The following is a 12343-nucleotide window of genomic DNA, read 5'->3' on the forward strand; positions in this document are numbered from 1 at the left end:
AGACTGTGGGAGGAAACTGAAGCACCCTGAGAAAACCCAGGCAGACATGGGGAGAACATGCAAACTCAACACAGACAGTGACCCAAGACAGTAATCGAACCCTGTGAGGCAGCAATGCTAACAACTGTGTCTTTTTTTCTGTATAGTCAACACTGTGCAGTGGGACTCAGCACCCGCCACTTCAACCAGCTGAAGTTTGACCAAGACATGAGATTTGAGATGAGAGTGGAGCTGATGGGTACAAGAGGGGCAATGGGGGCAATAGGGAGGGAGGGATGTGCAAGAGTAGAGGAAAGGATAAGAAGGGCACGATGGAATTCAGAGTGGCAGAGAGGTAGAGGAGGATGACAAACAATGAAAGGCAGGGAAAGACCAGAGGCTGAGAAGCTGAACCCCAAAAAGGATCCATGAAACACTGAACAAAGGGGTCAAAGAGATACCACACTGTTTTCTGGAAGGGGATGTGTGCAGACTCCTGAATGTGGGCAGATATACTATTAGTATGGCACATTGGGGAAGGTTTGCACTGGCAAGTTGAAGATGGTGTGATTTGAGAGGATCACTGTTGGCCATAGTCCTCTTTGGAAATGAGAACTTTGTCAAGGTTTCCATTTTAACCCAGGGGTTAACAGACTGAAATCAGAGCGTTGCAGAGATTCCTTGAGTGAAATGGAAAGCAGTCACAGATTGCAGATTATCCAGGGGTTTTGTGGATTTCACTCTGAAGTCAGAGATAGTGCAGGAGAGCAGCGGCCATGCAGCAGGAGCACTCACTGGGGACACGGTGTACTCCAGCTGCAGGGAAGGGTAAGAGAGTGTATGTTCCACACGAAAAATGCACAATTTGGTGTGCGGGACTGTCCTACAGTCCATGTCCCTGGGCATGGTGGGCTTTGTACTGGGCTGCAGAAGAAATGGTGATTGTCACAGGGGGTATTTGCAGTCTGTAGCTAGATAACACAGAATGCTATGTGAAAATTTCAAAGGTGGTGGGGCATCACCTCTATGCATTACTGTGCTCTCCAGATCACAGTAGAGATCCAAGTGAGGCATGGGTGTTTCGCAGGTGATAGGCTGGGAAAGAGGATCAGAATATCCACACCTTCTCACCGCCACAGAGAGCTCATATGTCTGGAATGGAATGTTGTTCACTACAATAGGCGGAATTTTACTGCCTTGCCTGACCCGGAATCGGGGCGGGCGAGGTTCGCAGGGAATTCTTTGTTGGCCTCGGACGGGATTTTACGAGCCACACCTGAACAAGGTCATAAAATCCCATCCCTTGTGTGTTGGGATCTCAAAGCTGCATTGGGCACAATTAAGGTGCCGAATCACAGCTTTGGTTTCTGCATCTTTTAACCATTTTGTCTTTGATGTTTACTTTCAGAGAGAAGACAAAAGGACTAATGGATCCAAGGTTCATTGCTGCATTTCTCATTCAATGGAGCTTTTTTTTTATATTCATTCATGAGACATTCCTGACTGGCCAGCATTTATTGCCCATCTCTAATTGAGAGTAAACCACATTGCTGTGGCTCTGGAGTCGCATGTCAGCCAGACCAGGTATGGATGGCAGACTTCCTTCCCTAAAGGATGCTGGTGAACCAGATGGATTTTTTCAACTATTGGTAATGGTTTCCTGATCATCAGTAGATTCTCAATTCCAAATTTTTTTATTGAATTCAAATTCCACCATCTACCATTGCTGGATTTGAACCCGGCTGCCCAGAACATTAGCTAAGTTTCTGGATTAATAGTCGAGCAATAATACCACCAGGCCATCACCTCCTCGATAGGAAGGAAGGGGAGGCATCAGCACATTCAGCTCCAGCAGAAAGCAACTCACACAGTACATGGCAAACTGGATCATGAGCATGAACAAGAGCATGAAGAGAAGAGACACGGGTAGTGGAGGTGGTTCGCCATGCCAAGGGTATATTGTTGAAGTGTTTCCTATGTACAAATGAGAGGCAATGCTGGCATGGCTGTGATTATCCAGAGACCTCGTAAATCACAATTGCCACGTTCTTCATGAAAACGTGGCACCGCGTGGGGTTGGAGGCTTTCCCCACCAGTGTCTTTGAAGATGACAATCTTTGCCCCTGGGTCTTTCCAGGGATCAACAGAGAACTGATGCGGCACCTATCAGTCTGCAACACATCTCTACATAAAGGAGGTAACCAATGCCCTTTACAGGAAGACCCATCATATGTCTGGTTTGCTCTGAACCAGGATAGCCAGATTTAAAGATTCGCCAGCTTTTCAGCTATCCCTGATTTACCAAGAGTGCGAGGCGCAATAGACTGCACCCTGTGGCTATATAGGCTCCATGGCAGCAGCCCCTAATGTTGATAAACTGCAGGGGCTACCATTCCATCAATGCACAACTGGTGTGTGATCATCACAAGCATATCCTGCAAGTTTGTGCCTGGTACCTTGGAAGTTATGATGTAGAGATGCCGGCGTTGGACTGGACTATCAAATAAACTGGTTGGACTCTAGCCCGGTATTGTGAGACTTCTTACCTTGGAAGTTGCCATGACTCCTACATCCTCAGTCACTCCTAGGTGCCTAGGATCTTCAAGGGGTCAGGACATTTATAAGGATGGTTGCTGAAGGATAAGGGATACCACATAACTACAGTGTGTGGCCCCCAAACTCTAGCCAAGGAAAGGTACAATGCTGCTGACAGCTCCGCACACTCTTTTATAGAGCAGAGCATAACACTTCTGAATATGTGTTTCAGATGCCTGGATTGCTCAGGTGGCTCTCTGTGATACCGACCAAAGAGAGTTTCCCACACGAGCACTATCTACTGTGCCCTTCACAATCTGGCTATACAGAGGTGAGGCCTGCCTCTGGAGGAAGGTGAGAGCTCATTGGAAAATGAAGATGAGGAGATTCAGGAAGCCTGGGGGGAGGCTGCTGAGGGACAGTGTGAGCGCACTGATACCATAGAGGAAGGAAGATATGGGAGATGTGCCCATGATACTTTAATTTCTGTTAGGCTCCAGGAGGAGGAATAAAGTGAGATGGAACCACCTCCCCTAGCCCTCCAAGTCAGTCGCTTTCATCCCATGGGATAGCTGGATCATTGGTGAGAGAACAGGTTCTGCATTCAATGAGATGGAGACCAGCTGAGGGATGTCATCCTAAAGAGTATGTTCTGGGTTCAGGCACGAACACGATGAGGCCCAAATGCCACTGGAGTATCATCAATGATGTGCTGTCCTCAACCAATGCTGCCCCTTGATGATTAAGGGTGCTGAACTGGCATTTAAATATGGCGACAGGACCTTTGAATCTACCAGCTGAAAGCAGGTGGATGAATCAGTTCCTGCCCTGCCATTGCTAAGGCAACATTGCCTGAGAGTGGGTGCCTCAATGACAGGTTGCCCTCAAAAGAAAGATGGCTGTCATCGGGGAAGCTTGTGTCAGGGAGACAAGTAGTTGTGGCACATTAAGTGCAACATGGTCATTGCTACAAAGAAGCCCTTCCATGAGCCATCATGGAAGGACCTCCCCTCCCCCGATTCTACAGGAAAGATGCCAGGGTTCACTTGGTGATCTCCTACACATTGTGCAGAACCTTTGTGACATGAACAAAATACCATGGTACAGGAAGTGGCCCTTAATGGCCAATTAATGGTCAACCCAATGAGGTCTGTGCCGCAAAGCTTCAGGGGATTGGCAATATGCTATGCTGATAGAAAGACATTGGATTTCCCTCCCAATGCCTTCCCCTGCCATATTGCCAGGCTGCCTGTCTCCCAGTCTGTCTGCATTGGGCTGTGAAAATTCAGCTCAGAGTTTCAGAACTTGCAATAGATCAAAGTTAATCTAATTCCTGCCAAGTATTGAGATTGTAATTCGTCAATTTCTGAAGATAATTAAAAAAGTAAAGCCTCATATATTAAGATATAGTGATGAAAACAAATCACACAACTGCACAGCTCATGGGAAAATGTAATCATTCGTCTGCAAATACCAAAGAAGAAATTTACAACTGTTGTTTGCCTCAACTATGTCAACAGATTTTTTACATTATTTTCTCTCACACTGTTTGGTTTGCCACTGTAACAGGAAATCTGTGAATAATTGTAGACATGTTGCACTTGGGAGTGGCAAGACCATATTTACTGTCCTTCCCTAATTGTCCCAATAATGTGATGATAGGTTTTAACCTTGCAGAATTGCAGTCCATGTGATGGTAGTGCTCCCATGATGGTGTTAGGGACTTGGAGGAATTTGATCCAGAACCATTGATATAACAAAGGGATATCTCTGAGGCAGGGTGGTGTGTGCTTTGCTGTGTTTGTTCTTTCAGCAACAACACATTTTTCAAAAAGTTCTTAGCCACTCTTTGAAACACTTGCCAAAATATTTACGTTGGTAATGTTTTGTCTCATTAATGTTATGGTGAAAATGGAGTTTAATTCAGTTGCCCAAAGTGAAGTAACCTCTTGAAGTATGGCAGTGATAAATGTACAAAAGCTGACTCACATTATCACTTACTGAAATGATAAATGAGTATGGCTGTGCTTTTCATTCAACTTCAATGTATTGTAAGGAGGGAAAAAATTAAATTTCAATTCAAAATCTTTTTTTTAAATGTTAATCTTTATATGTTACTGCTGTGGCAAAATTAATCAGATAGCATATTAATACTGCATCAGTGTTCATCTGACATCATGGTAATAATGCAGCAAGATTCATCAGATGCCATGGTAAAGCTATAATAAAGATAATCAGATGTATGTTGCTTTTATAATTCTTCATTCCTGAGTTGTACACTATCTAATCCACATGATGGCGCTCAGACCATTGTATTTCAGTTTACTCACATCTTATTTATTTTAGATTACAGAATGCTATCATTTTAAATTACCTGGCAAACTGATTCGACTTCATTCAATAAATAAAGTAAATTGAATTAAAATTTCATCCAACCTGTTTTTTTTGGCATGGTTCATGATTCACAGCATACCTGTATGGTTCCTTTGGAATATTTTTAAATATAAGCCTAAATCCTGCCAAGTACTGAGATACAAACTGGGAGGGGGCTTAATGGCTAGGGCAGGAGCGGTTGAAATAAGGGCAGGGGGTGGGTTCAAAGCAGGCCCTTCCTCATTCCCAATACCAGCTCTCTTGAAGAAGCACTGAGTGCCTTTGAAAGAGGGACCCCCCTACAGGCACACTCGTACATGCACGCACACACACACACACACACACACACACATGCACGTGCGCACACACACACACACACACACACACACACACGAAGCCCACAATTGCTTTCCAGGCTCCTTGCATGGCAAAGAACAAAGAGCAAGGAAAATTACAGCATAGGAACAGGCCATTCCGCCCTCCAAGCCTGCACCGACCATGCTGCCTGACTTAACTAAAACCCCTTATCCTTCTGGGGATCTTATCCCTCTATTCCCATCCTATTCATGTACTTGACAAGACGCCTCTTAAAATCACTACCGTATTCGCTTCCACTACCTCCCCCAACAACGAGTTCCAGGTACCCACCACTCTGTGTAAAAAATCTGCTTTCTACATCTCCTTTAAACCTTGCCCCTTGCACTTTAAATCTATGCCCCCTAGTAATTGACTCTTCCACCTGGGAAAAAAGCTTCTAACTATCCACTCTGTCCATGCCTCTCATAATCTTGTAGACTTCTATTGGGTCTCCCCTCAACCTCTGTCACTCCAGTGAGAACAACCAAGTTTTTCCAACCTCTCCTCATAGCTAATGCCCTCCATACTAGGCAACAAGCTGGCAAATCTTTTCTGTATTCTCTCCAAAGCCTCCACATTCTTCTGGTAGTGTGACAACCAGAATTGAATACCATATTCCAAGTGCGGCCTCACTAAGGTTCGATAGAGTTGCAACATGACTTGCCAACTTTTAAACTCAATGCCCTGGCTAATGAAGGCAAGCATGCCATAAGCCTTCTTGACTACCTTCTCCACCTGCATTGCCACTTTCAATGACCTGTGAGCCTGTACACCCAGATTCCTTTGCCTATCAATACTCTTAAGGGTCTGCCATTTACTGTATATTTCTTATCTGTATTAGACCTTCAAAAATGCATTACCACACATTTGTCCAGATTAAACATCATCTGCCATCTCTCTGCCCAAGTTTCCAACTGATCTATATCCTGCTGTATCTTCTGATGGTCCTCATTGCTATCCACAAATCCACCAACCTTTGTGTCATCCACAAACTTACTAATCAATCCAGTTACATTTTCCTCCAAATCATTTATATATGTTACAAACAGCAAAGGTCCCAGCACTGATCCCTGTGGAACACCACTTGTCACAGCCCTCCATTCAGAAATGCACCCTTTTATTGCTACCCTCTGTCTTCTTTGACCGAGCCAGTTTTGTATCCAACTTGCCAGTTCACCTCTGACCCCATGCAACTTTACCTGCTACACCAGTCTGCCATGAGGGACCTTGTCAAAGGCCTTACTGAAGTCCATGTAGATAACATCCACTGCCCTACCCTCATCAATCATCTTTGTCATTTCCTCAAAAAACTCAATCAAGTTTGTGAGACATGAACCCCCCTTCTCAAAACCATGTCATCTCTCACTAATACATCCACTTATTTCCAAATGAGAATAAATCCTGTCTCAAAGACTCCTCTCCAATAATTTCCCTACCACTGATATAAGGCTCACCATCCTGTAATTACCTGGATTATTCTTGCTACCCTTCTTAAACAAAGGAACAACATTGGCTACTCTCCAGTTCTCTGGGATTCCCTGTAGGCAGTGAGGATAAAAAGATTTCTCTCAAGGCCCCAGCAATTTCCTCCCTTGTCTCTCTCAGTATTCTGGGGTACATCCCATCAGGCCCTGGAGACTTGTCTATGGTAATGTTTCTCAAGAACCCCAATAACTCCTCCTTTTTGATCTCAACATGACTCAAACTAGCTACACATCCTTTCCCAGACTCATCATCCACCAAGTCCTTCTCTTTGGTGAATACTGACGCAGAGTACTGATATAATACCTCACCCATTTTCTCTGGCTCCATGCATAGATTCCCTCCCTTGTCCTTGAGTGGGCCAACGGTCTCCCTGGCTACCCTCTTGCCCTTTATATACGTATAAAAAGCCTTGGGATTTTCCTTAATCCTGCTGGCCAGTGCTTTGTCATGAGTCCTTTTAGCCCTTCTTACTCCTTGCTTAAATTTCTTTCTACTTTCCTTATATTCCACACTTGCTTTGTGTGTTCCAAGCCTCCTACCTTTGACAAACGCTTCCTTTTCCTCTTTGACTATATCTCATTATCCAAGGTTCCCAAAACTTGCCATACTTATCCTTCATCCTTACAGGAAAGTGCAGGTTCTGAATCCCTGTCATCTTATGCTTGAAAACCTCCCACATGCCAGATGTTGATTTGCCCTCAAACATCTGCCCCCAATTTACATTCTTCAGTTCCTGCTGAACTGAATGTGCAGCAGGATGTGGAGTGCAATTCCACATCCAGGTGCTGGTTGAATATCACTGGCAGTTGGATGTGATCCACTTTAACTGGACTTTAACTGCCCATTTAAGGGCCTCAAATAGAGTCCCAGCGGGAAGGCCACCCATGAGCCTTCCCACTCTGGAATTAATTGGGCTGAGGTGGGAAGGTGGCGGGATCTATTCCCCATACCCACCTGCCCCTTAATGTGGCCATTCAGCTCATTGAGTCTGTGCCGGCCACAATCCCACCCCAGACCTACTCCCGCAACCCCACACATTTATCCTGCAAATCCCCCTGACATTAGGGGCACTTTAGCATGGCCAATCAACCTAACCTGCACATCTTTGGGAGGAAACCGGAGCACCTGAAGGAAACCCACACAGACACAGAGAGAACTTGCGAACTCCAGACAGACAGTGACCTGAGGCCGGAATTGAATCTGGGCCCCTGGTGCTGTGAGGGAGCAGTGCTAACCACTGTGTCACCGTACCGCCCATTAAATGCCTCCTTCCTCTGAATGCACTGGCGGGTGGGCGTGGGAGGTGGGGGGGTGGCTTAATATCTACCTGATGTAAGATCACAAACCTGAAATGTTGACTCTGTTTTTCTCTCCAGAAGTGCTGCCTGAGTTGCTGAGTTCTCTTCCTTCAGGGACCATTCCCTAAGAGAGCATTTCCACTGGATTGGTCCATCCAAATCTCCGTTCACTGCATTTATCACATACAAAATTCCACTTTACCCGCAAATTTGATAATCAATCGCAATTAAAACTTTGATATTTAACAAACAAGGTGTGGTGGCTTTCAAATATTCTGCTGATGCTTAAGGAACCTCTTACTTTTGGTAGGAACAACATAATCCTAATGATTCTCTCACCCCTCCAAAGAAAAGTCACTAATTCGTGACCAAGTCTAAAAGTGTGATTATAACCAGAATATAGATTATGGGTGGGATTCTTCAGATGTTCACACCGTGAGATTCTCTGGTCCTGCTGCAGTGAATGAAGATTGGGCTGAGTGAAAATTCTCCACCCCTGCTGGAAGCAATGGCGTAGCATGAATGGCCGAAGTATTCTGGCCCGTGTTTCAAACTGCAGTTTAAATTAGATTCATTTGTTTTTTGATAAAACAGGACATACTATTGAAGCTTTTTGTCTTGCACCCAGCAGGTCAGATGCAAGAATACCAAATTTCAAAGGGAACAGCTTGGGAAAAGTGGTGCTCATTTGCTGGCATATTGACTTTGATTGGGCAAATTGTTGCCATGGCACTAGGGAAATATTATCCCCCATGTTTTTGTTTGTACAAAAAAAATGCCATGTCCAGACATATTCCTTTTGCCTGTGGAGGACAGATCCTTGCATTTTGCTATGTGTTACTTCCAGCAAGTGTAAGTGAGATACGTTGCAAGCCTGATTGATAACCTTAAATTGGTTGTTAGTGTATCAGAAATTGACAGAAGCGGGGTTGGGGGGCAGGGGGGGGAAGGGGGACCCGCAATAGGTTTTTGATCCATTCACCATGACAATGTCTTGATGAATCAGAGTGAACATGCCAACCTACCAGCACCCCTTTTCTCATGCAGTATAAATTCTTGTTCGCTTTGAAATTTGATATTTTTACATCTGTCCTAATAAGTATAAGACACAAACCTTCAACCATATGTTTCCTTTTTCAGCAATACCCAAGTTCTGTATTTCCAATTGACTATTTTAATTAGCGTGCTATTATAAATAGTCTAAAAGCTGCAATCCTATTTGTATTAGAAAAGTTAAGCAAGACTTCACTGACTGAAGTACGAAGGTTGTTGGTTGGACAATTCATCATATTTGACAGACTCTACAAGCCAGCATGCTCAACATCTGTGAGCAACAGACTTTTTTTTCTGGTTGATACATCAAGATACCTCTGAGATAAAAGAATTATCTATTAAAAAAAAACTCTGTAGCATTTTGCACCAACCAATGACTCACATACGCGAGCACTTATTCCCAATTCAAGAGAATCGTGGCTCTTATCAATATCCTCATTGCACAATAACCATAGGGTGCAAATTTATATCTCTGGTTCTCAAACATGCCATGCTTTCAACCTCAGCTTTACTGCTAGCTGCTGGTAGAAATCAGTTACACTCAATAATAAAACTTGAGTTTTCCCTGACATTTTCCTGACATCCTGCCATTACTTCATGGGATTTCATCACATTCCTGGTGGAGAAACCCTGCAGATATCAAAAAAACTGTGGCATTGTGGCAGAAATGTTTCCACATCAAACTGTGAATTCACAGAGATGGGTTCAAACTTTATTAAATAGTGCATAACCAAACAAATCTATACAGACTGTCATTTTCACTGAGTTGCGTATTTTGTTTTCTTCTACATGCAACTCCAAAAATCTCCAAAAGAGGGAGCTGTTACACTACAGATGTTATTCACTTATTTACATTCTTTATTGGGAGAAATTTTAACCATGCTATTTAATGGATATAGGTTCCTCCTTTTTAATGGACATGGTTTCTCCATATTTAACCGTAAGGAAAACATGTCCTTTAAACAGGACAAAAATGTCAATTAACATGAAGAAAGCATGTTCTGTAAATGGGAGGAAAGCATCACCTTTAAACATGGAGAAACCATGTCCATCAAAAAGGAGGAAATTATATCATATCAGTGAAGTGTTCTCCAGAAAGTGACCCTAAACCTGCTCTAGAACTAGGAGACACTGAAGTGTCTCAGCGCTGGTGGAGGGTACAGGTGAACACAGTGATGGCTCCTCAACTTCCTCCTGAGGTGGGCTGAGGGATGGGCTTATGTTAGCACTGCTGGACCTGTTGTGGCTGAAAGAGAGAGAAGATAGATTGAAAGCAAGCATGCAAGTATAGCAGGCAGTAAAGAAGGCAAATGGTATGTTGACTTTCATACCGAGAGGATTTGAGTACAGGGAGAGGGATTTTTTTTTTGCAATTATATAGGGCATTGGAGTATTGTGTGCAGTTTTGGTGTCCTTATAATAAGAACATAAGAACATAAGAAATAGGAGCAGGAGTAGGCCATCTAGCCCTTCGAGCCTGCCCCGCCATTCAATAAGATCATGGCTGATCTGTCGCTGCTCAGTTCCACTTTCCCGCTTTCTCCCCATAACCCTTAATCCCCTCTCTTATCAAAAACCCATCAACCCGCGTCTTTATCAACCCCCCTTTTATCTTGAGGCTGTGCCCCCAGAGCAAAGATTTACCAGACTGATTCCTGGGGTGGCAGGTCTGTCATATGAGGAGTGACTAAGATGGTTAGGATTATATTCACTGGAGTTCACTGGAGAGGGGATCTCATTGAAACTTATAAAATTCTAACCGGGTTAGACAGGATAGATTGAGAAAGAATGTTGCAGTCCAGAAGTAGGGGTCATAGTTTGAGGATAAGAAGTAAACCTTTTAGAAATGAGATGAGGAGAAATTTTAAAATTTAAAGTTTATTTATTAGTTTCACAAGTAGGCTTACATTAACACTGCAATGAAGTTACTTGAGGAGAATTTAGCATGGCCAATGCACCTAACCAGCACGTCTTTCGAACTGAAGAGTAAACCAGAGCACCTGGAGGAAATCCATGCAGACGTGGGGAGAATGTGCCAATTCCTTTCAGACAGTGTCCCAAGCCAGGAATCAAACCCGGGCCTCTGGCGTCAGTGTCCTCCGAATTCTCCGGTTTCCTCCCTCAGTCCAAAAGATCTGCTGGTCTCTGGTGCTGTGAGATAGCAGTGCTAACCATTGTGTCACCATACCACCCTTCTTTATCCAGAGGGTGGTGAACCTGTGGAATTCAGTACCGCAGAATGTAGTTGAGGCCAAAATGTTGTCTGATTTCAAGAAGATATTAGATATAGCCATTGGGGCTAAAGGGATCAAGCAATAAGGGGGGAAAGGGAGTCAGGATATTGAATTTGATGATAAGTCATGATCAAAACGAATGGCGGAGCAGACGCAAAGCATCAAATGGCCTTCTCCTGATTCTAGTTTCTATGTTTCTATGTTAATGAACAGGCTGAATATAAGATTGCATATCACTGACCTCAAATGGCAGGATATGATAAACTCATGGAGGGCTCATCTGTACTCACTAGGAGAAGGTGCTCTCTCCTTCTCCACATAAGCAATCCCAGTCCTCCGCTGCCAGGTTGGTGGCATCCTCCTCAAAGGGAGTGAGCTGTGGATGTTGGCTGTCCCTCTTCCACATGGAGACAAATGGATGGAATGTGATGAAAAGGCATGGATCAGAGTTGGGAAGCATGAATACTTCCAGTGTGTGGTGATCTCTCTCCATCAAGGCTGAGAATGGAGTAAACGCTGCATGATAGATGAGATATTGGTGTTGTGAAAGAGACCGTAAGACTGTGCTGATGTGTCCCCCACTAAATTGTGTGAGATTACTGAGCAGTGCAACTCTTTGAGTGCATGATGCCATGATGAGAGTGTGAGACAGAAGTGAGCTGAAGATTGACTTTGCCTGGCAGACCAGATGAAATCATTCATCTTTTTCCCACACTAGATAGTGTGTTGGCACGGGTGCACAACAATCTGACCTCCCTTGTAACTGGCTCACAGGCTGGTGAGGTAAGATTGATGAGAAACATCCCGAGGGTAAAGTTGACAAAGCTTTGAGTGAGTAATGCCGAATGCTCAGATCAATTCCTGTGTGAAGCCACCTCGAAATGTCTCGTGACAACAGCTGAGTCAGAGACCATAGATATGTGTGTTCAGGTGCTGTTTAAATATGGCACCTGGAGCGTCAATTCTGTTAGGTAACAGTGCAGCGGTGACTCAGTTCTTCATATACTATGTAGTTTGCAGAGATACTGC

This window comes from Carcharhinus amblyrhynchos, chromosome 1 (genome assembly GCF_965287045.1).
Source record: "Carcharhinus amblyrhynchos chromosome 1, sCarAmb.v2.hapA, whole genome shotgun sequence".
In the NCBI taxonomy this organism is placed as follows: domain Eukaryota; kingdom Metazoa; phylum Chordata; class Chondrichthyes; order Carcharhiniformes; family Carcharhinidae; genus Carcharhinus; species Carcharhinus amblyrhynchos.